The sequence below is a fragment of the Erpetoichthys calabaricus genome, chromosome 17 (assembly GCF_900747795.2).
Source record: "Erpetoichthys calabaricus chromosome 17, fErpCal1.3, whole genome shotgun sequence".
Classification (NCBI taxonomy): domain Eukaryota; kingdom Metazoa; phylum Chordata; class Cladistia; order Polypteriformes; family Polypteridae; genus Erpetoichthys; species Erpetoichthys calabaricus.
This window is the reverse complement of record NC_041410.2, coordinates 10125175-10138668: the sequence shown is the minus strand read 5'-3', so window position 1 is coordinate 10138668 and position 13494 is coordinate 10125175. Positions and strand designations below refer to the sequence as shown.

Sequence of the window (13494 nt, the reverse complement as noted above, 5' to 3'; positions counted from 1 at the left end):
CATTTTAACAGAGAATATGTAATAACTCAAACACACAATTAGCAGGACAAATGAAACTGCATGCTTCATTGCTAGATACAAATCTGTGAAGACTAAATATTTTATTCATTTGACAATTGAAGGCAAGCTAATGTTCATTAGTATAACCAGTAAGTGAAAGCACACGTCATGTATAAAAGTGGTACATTGAAGAATGTAATGCTGCCTCACAGTTGTACATTTTTTTGAGTACAGGTAATGAAAGCCTAAGTAGTTTTCTAATTCTGGAGTTGTATATGGGCATAAGCAATAACAAAATGTGATCACTTGCATAAGAAACCTTGAATAAATCGAAACAAAGGCTGTTTAAGAGGAGTTATGAAATAAAGGATTCATGTAAAACTGACAAGTTTTATTTTGCTCAAGATGCTTTAAAGTTGGGACAAAACAAAAAGAAAACAGGAATTGTTTGCAAAATTAAACCACAATGAGTTTCTGGCATTTGAAATTTAAATTTGAGTCATCTTTTAAATATTACTCTTAAGTAATATTTTTTTACTACCTAATGATGCAAATATAAAATGTTACATTAGTAAATTTTAGATTTAACAGAATGGTTCACTGACAAACCAGACTTTAAAAGCATGTTGTTACAAATACATCATTCAGCATTTGTTTAAATGGAAATATATGGAATGCATCGTATCTTGGAATTCATAAATTCAACAGTACATATATAATGTTTGAATTTTTAAACTATTTTTCTGTTACTTGACAGAAAATGTCAGAATAAATTTTGAATGTTCAAATTCTAATATAATCAGGCAATTTATGATAAATCATTCCTTTTAAACCTTATGCTGAAATTCCCCTATGATATTAAACCCAATTTGTTGTTACTCTGGTGGGATCCCCGCTTTTCATTGTATTTTGATATGTATATATCCTATTGCTTGTTTACTTAAATGATAATTGGGTAACTACTTGATGGATATGCCAGTATTTTAAAGCTGATGTTACTGTTAGTATTTGTGTTTTATATTGTATTACAGAAAAAGCACAATATTGCTAACCTCAGTAAATTGAGGTACTTTAATAAAAAGCCATCAAGTAGGATTTCAGTTTTCACTGTGGTATCAAGTTATTGTGTATCGTAAAATTTCACTTGTATTTGTATTGAATGCAAAAACATTTTTGACATCACTTCTTTGTACCTAAGTAAGGAAGGCTTGATATGATATTACACATATGTTTTTACCCCCGTTTTTCCTTGATTTAGAGGAGATATCACTTAAAGATTTTAAAGGTAAATTTCATGATTTTAAAGTCAAGTCATTTTTTCCTATTGATTGTAAAACAATACGAGTGGAGAAGTGGTACCTCCTGGGATCCTGTTTAATTCCCCCTTGCTTCTCATGCACACTTAAGGGTTGTCACCTCCTTTACTGTACATTTAGTTGTTGTGGCTGAAGCTGATTGGTTGCACAAACATTTGAGTATACACACACACCACATATTGTTGAATACACTTACACATTATGTAGATCTTGTTGTATTTACTTATTAAATCACATTTCTATTAAAAATTTCTTCCATCTGTTGTTTCTTAAATATATATATCCATATACTAGTCACCAGAACAGCCTTATACAGCCCATCTGTCAGTATGTTGGAAAAAACATATGTTCAGAACCATGAATATAATGATGTCTGTGACTGCCCTTAAACTGTTACCCGAAGTAATGAGTTCTAGTAAATTCTAATTTGCGGAGAACTTTGATAATGAGAAAGTGTATTACTGTACAAGTGACTGCCCAGCTCCTGGACATAAACAATATGTTTATGCGTAAAAGTTTTTTTCTTAAGTATATATTAAACAAGTTATCCTTTGTACAACTAGAATTATTTGGGGAAGAACTCCTCTAACTACCTTCTTATGTTTATTTTATTTTTTAACATCATGATCAATGTGTATCCTTAAAAGTCCCTATAAGTCATGTTAAATATGAAAAATACCTTTGACTTGTATAGTATAACAAAATGTTAATATTTTTTTATTATTACTTTTCTGTATAATGTAGTATCAAACAAAGGTGGAAAACAACCCTTGTATTGCGGGAGTAAAATGTGCCTCGAAACAATTTCCTGTACTTCAAAATAGTTTTATTAATTGTGGTTTAAAAGGGGGGTAAATCAACTCCATATTGGTACTATGCTGCATTGTACACCCATCCTTTAAGTGTGAGTGTGTATTGTGTTTTTTTTTATACCATTGGTAAGTAGTATTTTTTTGAAAGTCTAAGATTATATCTGTTTAATGGCTTTTTGGTTTCTTGGTGAATTTTTGTGTGTCCAACACTCTAAATGATCATGGTGAGATTTATATGGTTTGAGTTATTGTTAGAATTTTTTATTCATTTTGAATTTGGGGTGAGGAAGTAGTAGTAATTTTTTGTTTGTTTTTAATGAATACCTTTTTACTAAGACTATCTTACAAGAATGTTGTTTTGCATGGTATGCCTCAAGATGTACTTAATGTCAAGCAAAAAGTTTCCTTTTAATCTTCTGCCTATTTGTCACAAGTATCTACCAAATAATATTTCAATTCTGATTATTAATGGAAGCTTGTCAGAAAGTTGCTGTTTATATTTAAATACAAAGAAAATTGCAATTAATTTTCACTAATCACTGTTTCATTTTTTTTGTAGGTGAGACTACACATTCAGTACAAGCTTATTTTTGACTTCACTTATCAAGCATCTGATTTTTATTTGCTGAAGAGTATACACTGGAGAGTAATTGTTTGACATTGTGAATCTTCAAAATGAGCCCTTTCAAATAGGGCCTTTGGGAAATCATCTAACTTTGCAATCAAACAGAAAACATCAATACGTAAGTTAATTATTTTCATGTACAGTTTAATTCCTTTTATTAATAAAAATTAATAACGCCACTGAACCGTTTTTAATGACTCACTGACTGTTTTACAGAATAATATTAAATGATTGGAATATATCTGTGAGGATGGTTGTTGCTTCTTTTAATTTTTTTAAGGTATGCTGTTAATGTTGCTACTCTTGGCTTTTAGATGATTCACTTCCTTTCTGTGGCTTTCATCTGTGCTCAGTATCATGTTTTCATTTCCCAAAACCTTCACTAGCAGGCAGATTGTGTCGTGGGGGATGGGCTTAGTGTCTGAGCCATAGGTTTCCTTGTAGGCAATTTGACAGGCCTTTTGGGTTCTTCCATTCCCGTGGTTAAAATAAATTGTGATGATTGAAGGAAGTGGGGGAAGGTTTGAGCTACCACTCTTGCTGTTTCTTGAGATCATTGTCTACTGCCTGTTTCTGGTGCTGCTTCTCTCCCTGCTCTGATTAGCCTTCATACTAGATTGCTGCACATTATCTTACTGCTTTGACATTCCTTTTTTCATTCTGTTCATGTCTCCCTGGCAGCTGCTGCTTTGTCTTGCTTAGCAGTGCACGTGTCAGGCAGGGTTGAGGTGGGGGTGGTTTGGGCGTTTGGTGATGAAAAAATGGAACCCTCTATAAATCTGTTCTGCAAACAAAGGAGTGACTTGGGGGCAAGAGGCCAGAACTTGGCTCATCCTGCCAGTGTATTTGTGGTGCAACCTTTTTTTCTCTGTCCCTTTTATTGGGGGAGGGATCAGTCTTATGACTTTGGAGGACTGGTTTGCTTTCTGAAGCAAAGAGAGATAACATGAGTTGGTTTCTGTAACTGCCCCCTTCCCACATGAAGCAGAAAAATGCCTTTTATATTATCTTTCAAATCTAAAATTATTTTTTTATTTTAGAATATGTACAGGGAGTACTTTATCCCTGGCACTGTAAGAATTTTGAAGTCTCTTGTTTGTACTAGAAATAAATCTATTGTGGTAGCTCATACAGAGTTTCTTGGAGCAGCTGTTAGATAAGTGCCCACTTATTGATCTCTGTTTACATTAATCACAAGTTGAACATGTCTGCTGTTGCTTGAACTTTCATTCTTTACCCTATTTTTTTTTCTCTGTATTACCCTGTACTTTTTACTGTATGAAGTAAATTGCCAGTCACTTTAGACATACACTTTTGATATATTTTTTTTGCTAGAATATGAATAAAAAAAGGATTTCTTTAGCTTTATTCAGTTGTATGTTTTTGCTTTTTTTTTTTTTTAAGACTTTTTACTTAAATTTCATTTTTGTGTTTTGTTGAAATTTGTACCTTTTGTTTCATGAATAGTGCAATTTTTTTTGGTCATACATTTGTTTTATTTTTCTGAAGTGATTAATTTTTTTGCTCAATAGTTACATGCTTTTGTGACTCCTTGGGTTTGCTAGTGTCATGTTGTTATGGAGCTGTTTCCCTATGATGGATTGCCACGCTGTTCAAAGCTAGTTCTTTACCTTGCACTTATAACGTGAGATTAGATTAAGAAGCTTTGGAAAATATGCATACTGTGTGTGAAGTTACTGAGATTCTGTGTCTGCATACATCAGCAAAATAAATAAAGTGATTTTCTGCAGTGAAAAATGTAAAAGAAAATTGAACATAATGTTTGAACTCTTTAGCCTGTGTGGCATTTGACAGATACTTGGCAAAGGCTAAGCATCCAAATATTTTGTGCCTGTGATTTATGAATTTTTCAGTAGGGAAATAACTTGCCAGTATTGTTTTTTCCATACTAAATGTGAAGCATTTCTACTTAAATGCTGGTTAATATGGTATATTGCAAGTAAAAGGGTACTGAATCAGTTCAATAATGGTGTTGCTAATGCGTTCAGTGCTAAAAAAATACATGTAATTACAGCATGGGTTTCTCATAAGATACAGTGCAAGGTACATATAACCAAACAGTGTTAAGCTACAGGCGTATTGATCTGAAGAGACGGGTTTGAGATTTGCACTTGTTTATTTTTTGATATCTTTGATATAATGCAGAGGCGCATATTTGTTTTGAGATGGTATCAAAAATTGCTTTCTTATTTGTCATATTTTTGGGATCACTAACATATTTCTATAAATCTGGGCTGCTGAATTGGGCCAGTCCTTACCTAGGTCCTCTTTCAATATGTCAGAATAATGTAAAATTAATGACTTAATCTCATGTATATAACATTTTTCTTTGTCATTTAGGCAAAGTTCATCGTTTCAGTTGTCCTTAATTTTTGTCACCTTTTTTAGTCAGCACAGTGGTAGGGATGCACCGATACCGAAACGGGTATCTGGTATCGGCCTCGATACCACATTTTCTAAAGTACTCGTACTCGTTAAAAGTCCCCCGATACCACGGTCTGAGAAATGTCTATGTTTGAGCGGCGTGTAAGGGGTTAATCACAGGCGCCGAGTGCCCGCCCCCAGGCCCCGGCTGCAGCTCAGAGCGGGGAGAAGGCGAGGCGAGACATGTCAGCCGTGTGGAACTATTTCAAAGTGAATGAAGACGACAAAACAAAGGCGGACTGCAAATTGTGCTCAGCGAAATTGTCCAGAGGAGGCTCAAAAGGCAGCACATTTAACACAAGTAATTTAATCAAGCCCCTAAAATCCCAACACAACAACGAGTACAAAGAGTTGACCCACGCTTCTAAACCAACACAACCCACGCTGCAGCAAACTCTTGCAAGACGAGAGAAAATGTCCAGAGACAATCCACGTGCAATTATCGAGTACATTGCATTGAGTGACCAGCCACTCTCGGAGGTAGAAAATGTGGGATTCCTGCGTCTCCTGCATGTTCTGGAGCCCAGATATGATGTCCCAAGCCGCCGCTACATGACTGACACGGAGCTGCCTAAACTACACGACTCTGTGAAAAAACATATCCACAGCCTACTGCAAGCCTCCTCTGCGTTTAGTTTCACCACGGATATTTGGACAAGCAGTGTTAGCCCCGTGTCGCTAATTAGCCTAACCTCCCAGTGGATAGACGAGAGTTTCTTGTTTTTTTTGTTAAATTATATGACTAAAGCTGTTACCTGTAAATTTAAATCATGTTTTTATTAAGTACTCGGTATCGGCAAGTACTCGGTATCGCCGAGTACTGAAATGCAAGTACTCGTACTCGTTTTCCAAAAAAGTGGTATCGGTGCATCCCTACACAGTGGTATAGTGTTTTGTGTTACAGCCACACAGCTGCAGCTTCAAATCCCTTTCCTGGTTAATGGTTTCATGGGGATGTACATGTGACTTTATTTATTTATTTTTTTCTTCCTCCCACATCCCAAAGAAATAGCAGAGACTTAGAGTTCTGGTATGTGCATTGCAGTGCATTGTTCCCTGTCCAGGTTTGGTCCCTCGCCTTGTACCAGGTACTGCCTAAATTGGCATTAACGACTTGTTAGCTGGTTCTGAATAAGAGAATTACGAATTGGATGAAACTTTTTTTTCTTTTAATGGACTCAAGCCATCAGCTTGTGTGAGGTAGCTGAAACTCCAAAGCTGTACAAAGGTACAGCCGTTCTGTGTTTTAAATTTGTTTTCTCTTCATGCTGCTTAAGATTATGTACATTTTTGGACCATGTAGAAAGTCAGTTTTTGCCTTTCATTGTTAGGTGGTTGTCAAACTAGTCCAATGATCACCACCAAAACAATCCCCTAGGAATTTTGTTGTGAACTGTGTTGTCCACTTGATCATTATTAGTTAGTGTAGATTACTTATAGTGTGCATTTGCAATGTCTCTTCATATACCATTCTATTTTTGGGATCTTAACTGCACTTTTATACTCAAAACGATATAAAATACATTAATTATCAAGTTTAAGCAATTAATCTTTTTAAGTGAAAACCTGGGTGTTTAGAGGAGAAATTTGACAAGAAGGTTGTAAATAACACACTCTGTCTGGTTTCCAGTAACCAGTATTTAATAAGTGACTGTTAGCCAGTGATGATATGCTGTATCTTTAAATTTAGCAAGTTTGCCCTAAGTCTCATGGTAATTGCCATTGAATTATATGAAGCATGATTTTTGTTTTAATTAAATATATTTACATGGTTGTAACAATTTTAATAAAAAGAGGTAATTGAATCCATACAAGACCTATTTTTATTTCTTTTTCTACTTTTAAGTTTAAAAAGTACTAGGAGGTGGTATATTTTACAAAATGCCCCTCTATTGTTTAGATTTCTATCCAAAATATGAAAAGCTTTACATACAGTTACATTTAAGCTTTAGATTTGACTGTGAATTGTGGTGTTAACATTCAAAACATAACTAGCTCTCCTATTTATTAAATAATTTAAGGTTATTATTAAATTAACCTTTTGATCTACACCTGACCTTGTTAATGATAATGTCATAGCCAACAGTATGTGCCATGATTTATTAATATTCTGTATGCTTCGAACCTAAGGTATTGGACTGATGCAATTCAAGTTACAAATGGCTTCTACTCCTTTATGAAGCAGACTTTAGATATTTTAGGCTAATTAGTAAGTGAAAATAGATTCACTATTGTTTAACGCAACATGCTCTTTTTAATTAGTCTGCCAAACATTAATTATTTACAAAAATAGCATACTTGATAAATGTGAATTGTCTGGAACAGTGGAACAGTTCCACTGAATATAAGCGTTAATATATTTTTTTTGTTTGTTTTAACAGTAGGTCAGTGGTTCTCAAATTTAACCAGGGGTGCATCAGTCCCTTGGGGTGTGTTGCCTTATTGATACAGGTTTTCTTCTCAACCCCTTCTGCTTTTAATTGGTCTTTCTATTTAAATTAACTGAGCTGTTACTCTTTTTTTTATCAAAAATTCCCTTAATTTACATAGTGGATAGATCTGTGTAATGAGTAAGTAATTATTGTTTTTGCTTTTACATGTTTTGTTTTAATATTCTCATTATATATGCCATTTATTTGCTAATAAACACACAAGTAGGTAATACTAGAGTGGCTCTTGTCCTTTAGCATTCTGTGTTGTTTGCACTGGTATTGTAGTAGTCAGTAGCCGAATACAATTAAGAGAGCAAGCTCCAAAGAAAAAGTGAATCAAAAAGAATTTGACTGATTTTAAAAAAAATGTAGCAAGAAATACATACATCTCAGGCACACCCCAGGAGACGGAACTTAATCACTTGTCTAGATAGCGTTAAATTGAAGATTGAGCGGGCAGCTTTTTAGACGTTACTGGATTACAACATGTTATGCAATATGTATCAATTCAATAATTTTAGCAACAAAACAGAACATTTGTAGTTTTCTAAAAGCAAATCTTAGTAATCTAAGGACTCTGTTTTTCTCCTATCCCATTCCTGACAACGGTTTCATTTATTAAATAAACCTAGTGGTAGTACTCAAGTCATTAAATAGCTGCTTTAGTGTAGTAAAACGGTAGGCGACCATAAATTCTTCCTCCGCATTTATTTTAAAAAATTATTTTAAAAAGTTACTGTAACTTTTTACCCAATTTATGTGCATTTAATTTTCCCTTGTTTCGAAATATTGCAATATTAAGGAATAACTGTCATTATGGTTGTATTTTTTATCTAATTTGAATGTTACTAATTCTGTGATAGCAGAAAAAGTTATAGATAACATGAAAATTAGATGGATATCAGATTGTGAAGATATAAGAAAAGTAATTCAAAATACCTGGAAAGTCATCAAAAATAGACAACTTCGAAAGTAAGTTGTACATTAATAATACGTACATTTTGCTTATCTTAGATTACTTATAAACAAAATACTATACTGTAAAGCTGCAATTTAGCAAACCTCAGTACGCTGTTTGAGTGACTTAAACAGGACACAGCAAATTAAACCCTTCTATCATGTTGTGGAAACCAGCCTCAACACAGACCAGCAGACACCAATGGTTCAAACACCACCACACGTTTATTTACAATATTTACAATAAATAATGTCCTGCACACAACCCAGTGCCTCTGCACCACACACCCTCAGTCCAGGCCTCTCAAATTCCTGTCCTCTCTTCGTCACATCCACTCCTCTCCTCCGAGCTTTGTCCTCTTCCTCCCGACTCCAGCTAATGAGTGGAGGGAGGCGGACCCTTTTTTTTCCTCACCCGGACGTGCTCCAGGTGCCTCCTGATGAGCTTCCTGCGGCACTTCCTGGTATGTCGGAAGTGCCTCATGAGCACCTGGAAGCACTCCGGGTGTCCCTGGTATTCCTTCTGTGGTGAAAGTGCTGATGTCCAGGGCTCCACAGTCGTCCGGGCACCCCCTGGCGGTGGCCACGGGCCCCTATAGGGTTCCCGTTGCCCCCCATACAAACCAGGGCGGCTGCCCTCTCGTGGTTTGGGGGAGGAGTAGTCCCTCTCCTGGTCCTTCTAGGCGTCCCGGCTGGGCACAGCCCCCAGCTGCCCGCCACAACGTATTGTTGGGACATTCAAATCGGCCTCTTTCTTACTAGGATAATTTCTTCAGTTAAACAACAAATTAGCAGATGCAAGGAGCTATTGCTTTGAAAATGTGTTTTTGTTGATTGCATAATAGTACATTTTTCAGAGTTAAAGATATCAGATGTAAAATTTTCCCTTGGTGGCCACATTTTCTAAGTTTTTGGAATATTTTGTGTGAATATTCTACAGAGCAACATTTTGCTGATAGTTGCAAAGTAAACTGAACGTAAATACTACATGAGTATTTTAGGTTTTATCAGAGTTGGCTGGGCCAAATCATTTCACTATTTAATAAAGAAATATGTGAAAATCTTTTGACTTGGCAAGCAAACACCATTACAGTTTCAAGGCAGCTTTTAGCTTTCTGGTGTGTGTGTGTGTGTGTGTGTGTGTGTGTGTGGAGCCAGTATGTGGTGTTTTTTTTTTTTTTTTTTTTAAATTATGGGTATTTGGTGATACTTTATACTTGAGAGACCTTTAAAGGCAATTTTGAATATGACCCTGGGATAGCCTGACCTCTGTACTTTGTTTCTCCATCTGGAAAGATCAATGAGTCATTCATTGACTGCCCATTTGAAGGAGGCCAGGTTTATGTTCTTTTTAATACAGAAATGGGTATAGATATGCTTTTACAGCCAAGAAGCTCCTTTAACTTAGAACTCCTAGAAATCTTTTTATTACAGACAGAGATCATTAGTGTTTCAAACTTTCTCCTCCTAGTTTATTCGTTAAATATAACAGCTGGTGGGTGTGTGTGTGTCAGTGTCAATGTCACCAGCCCCCCACAAAACAATACAATACTTGACTGGATCTCTATTACAAAAACTGAGCAGATTGAGTATAGAGCAGATAGCTACTGTATATGCAGCAGTCTTAATGCAGACAAGCCAGCCTGAAGGGAAAGAAGTACGGTCATGAACTGACTTACATAATCATTTGGAACCAGCCATTTGGCTGTATGTTGGTCACAAAGTGCATCAGTCATTGTATTTGAGGCTGTGTGGTTGTGGGTCACCAGTAAGCATACTTTATGTGGCAATATGGAGTAGAACATACTGATATTTGAGTCTTGTCAGCCTTTTTGAGGGTACTAGACAGTACTTTTGAACTGCTGCTTAGTTATTGTTATGCCAGTCACAAACTGTTGCATGAAGGGATGAGCAAGTGTCATTCAGCTGTGCACCCAAAGCTCTGTGGGGGAACTGCTCATCATTCATGTGTCGGTGCTTTGCATTGATGAATTGGTACTTCATGGGGGACAGCTTCCATGCTTGTTGTTCACGTGTTGTTGCTTTGTTGTGGTGTTTACATTGTGGGGGAAAAGAGTGGTTCAGTTATTGGTGCTTTGTGGTGATGAATGAATAATTCACTAGGGAAAGCTTGTGTAGTTTAATAGGATTGAAGAAATAGTTCATAAAAAGGAAAATATTGGCAACATTAAAGTAAATATAATGATGATTTACAGGGAATATATACCGTAAGTAATTGGTTGGCCATAAATCTGTGCATGGCTGTATGTTCATTTTCATGTCCCACACTGAAGCTTTTTCATTTTCAATTGTTTTCAATGGTTTCTGTACTGTTTTGATGTCTTTACTGTGGGTATTCTCCAATGCTGTCAGGTTTGAGCAGATATCCTCCTTAGCAATCATCTTATGATTTGTGGCTGACTATATACCCTCACAACACTCCCACACAATATACATTTATTTTCCTAGAAAAAAATGAAGGTAATATTTGACTTTTTTTCTTCTTTTTTCTTTTCCTCTCGCTACTGGTTATACCGTGAAATCATTGTTTGAAATGACAAATACATGCTGTACTAATGTTGAAACAATCCATTATTTCTTTAAAAGCTATTTTGTTGTTCCATCTGTTTTGTTTGAGAAGGGAGAATTTGGATGAACGATAGAAGGTGTAGAATTAATGCATTATGTTACATAAGTCTTTTTAATTTGAAGTCAGGTCATAATGCATTGAAGTTCTTGTTGCCATGTTACTATTTGTTTCCAAATGTACAGTTAACTGTAAAAATATAGTATACTTATTTACAGTAAGTGACAGGGATGAAAAGTTGTGGAATGTTTGAAAAATATCGATACTGTAAGCTTTTAAAATTTTTTTAGCATGTGTTCAGTATTAAATTATTGTCATTGTTTATAAGTGAGCTGCAGGTTTTGTTGTAAAACTGGAGACATTAAACAGCTTTTGTATATTTGGTAATGGTGAAAAAGACTTGTGATGCATTGTGAGAGAAATGGAAATGAAAAGTGTATTTTATGGTATTGTAAACTAATTAAATAATTTGATCATTTTTCAAATGTTTCCAAGTCAAGAAATATATGCACCACCTGGTGGACTAATTTAATGCAATGTCTCAATATAAGGCATTTTATTTTTATTTTTGACATTATATTTCATATTCTGATATCAACTCTTACTTAATACTACAGTACAATAGGATTCTTATAATTTTGTTCCCATTGAGATTTGATTATACAAGTAGACCTGAATTTACATGTGCTCGCTTAATCTTGCATTTTGTGGAGGTGGAGGGTGTGACTAGTTTCTTGCTGGAGGGAGTGTGCTGCAGTGTTAAAATACCAGCAGGGAGGAAGTAGGCGAGCCATTCTGACTCATACTTTGAGAGAATTTGGTGCTGCTGTTGAAGCTTTTTTGTAAAGAAAATTTGTTCAGTGATAAACAAATGTTCTTAGTTTCTTGTGAGGAAGTAGATTTCTTTTAATAAAATGTATAAATTATGTGAAATTGATAGAGGGGGTTACACAAGATATTGAATAACAGGGATGACCTCTTAATTGTGAATGGACATTGAATGGATTGGAAATCTTTTTTTTCTCTCACCTTCCACACTCTTAAAATATTTCTCTTTGGAATATAAACACTGACTCACTTTTTATTTATTTAATAATTTACCTTGAATGAATTTGGATTACAAAACATTCAGAAAATTTGGATTACGGAATGCATTCAAATGCAAATGATTTTTTGGATTTCCAAACCTTGGAACAACTGCTGGAAAGGATAGCAAACTACCCTCTAACAGTGTCAAGGTATTTAAATGATTTGTTTTTCTAATTGGTCGTTTTGCTTATTGGTTTGTAGCCAGGTGTTTCATTCTGTTGATTCATTGATTAATATACAACAGAGTCTAAAATTAATACTTACATTTTTGCGGTTTTTTATTCAGATAATGTTTTCTTTCCACTCCAAGTTTGGTGTTTCAAAAAAAAAAAAAAAAAAAAAACACTTTTAAGGCAGAGTTTTGCTTTGTGAATCAGACTCTGCTTTTTGTAGTTTTTTGTTAGTCTTTTTTTATTATGATTATTATTTTCCATCCAACACCTGTACAGTAGAGATGTGCAATATTTTTAATTGTGATGTCTTTTATTAAGGAAAACTTTTTTTTAAATTTTTTTCATTTAACAGAACTCTCAACAATGTATTTTATTGATGCTTGCATAGGTCAAATCCTATTGTAACAAACTGGCCACAAATTACCTCTAAGCAGGTACCTAAAGAGTCAGGTCCTCACAGGAGCCATGCAAATAGGACTTTTCAGAGTACAGTAGAGGGCATGTGGGCACAGAGGGCATGCTTGCACCCAATAGATTTGTGGTGAAATGGAGCTCCAAGGGCAAATAGCGAGCTTTTCAGTTTTGTTGGAAATAGTGCTATGAACTATGCTTTTGCACCCTGTTAAATTTGTCTCCTGTGCCAGAGCCAAATGGAAGCTGTTAGATTGCAACACCCAAGGCTCCTGCGGACTGTTGTGACTCTGAAACAGGAGGCTGAAAGTGCAAATCGCTTAAAAACTTAAGTCACCACATCTCTAATTGCCATAACAATGGGAGGGATATAAATAGTAGCTGCTTTACAGTTTCTTGGAGTAGTTTTTGTTGGTGGAACTAAACTTGTTTGATTTCAGCATGATGAACTATTAGTGCAGTTTTGTTTCTTGCAGCCAGAAAGGGGCATTGCAACATTAATTTGAAGACGCTTCTCTTGTGAATGCGCGCATTCCAAACAAAGGTTGTAATGTTAATTCGGTTGTTTGGTTTTGGTTCAGATATGAAAGATAATATGTCAAACAAACTAAAAGATAGCAGTTAGAAGTGGCGACATATACAGTTTA

At 35.2% G+C, this 13494-nt stretch overlaps 1 protein-coding gene across 1 annotated transcript in view; it reads left to right on the top strand.

Annotated features, from left to right (window-relative positions):
• brd4 (bromodomain containing 4) overlaps window positions 1-13494 on the top strand; it is a 131622-nt gene that overhangs the window by 33605 nt on the left and 84523 nt on the right. Inside the window, exon 3 of the mRNA XM_028823356.2 lies at window positions 2688-2871. The gene's annotated coding sequence lies outside the window, so the exon portion shown is untranslated. The remainder of the gene's footprint in view (window positions 1-2687; window positions 2872-13494) is intronic.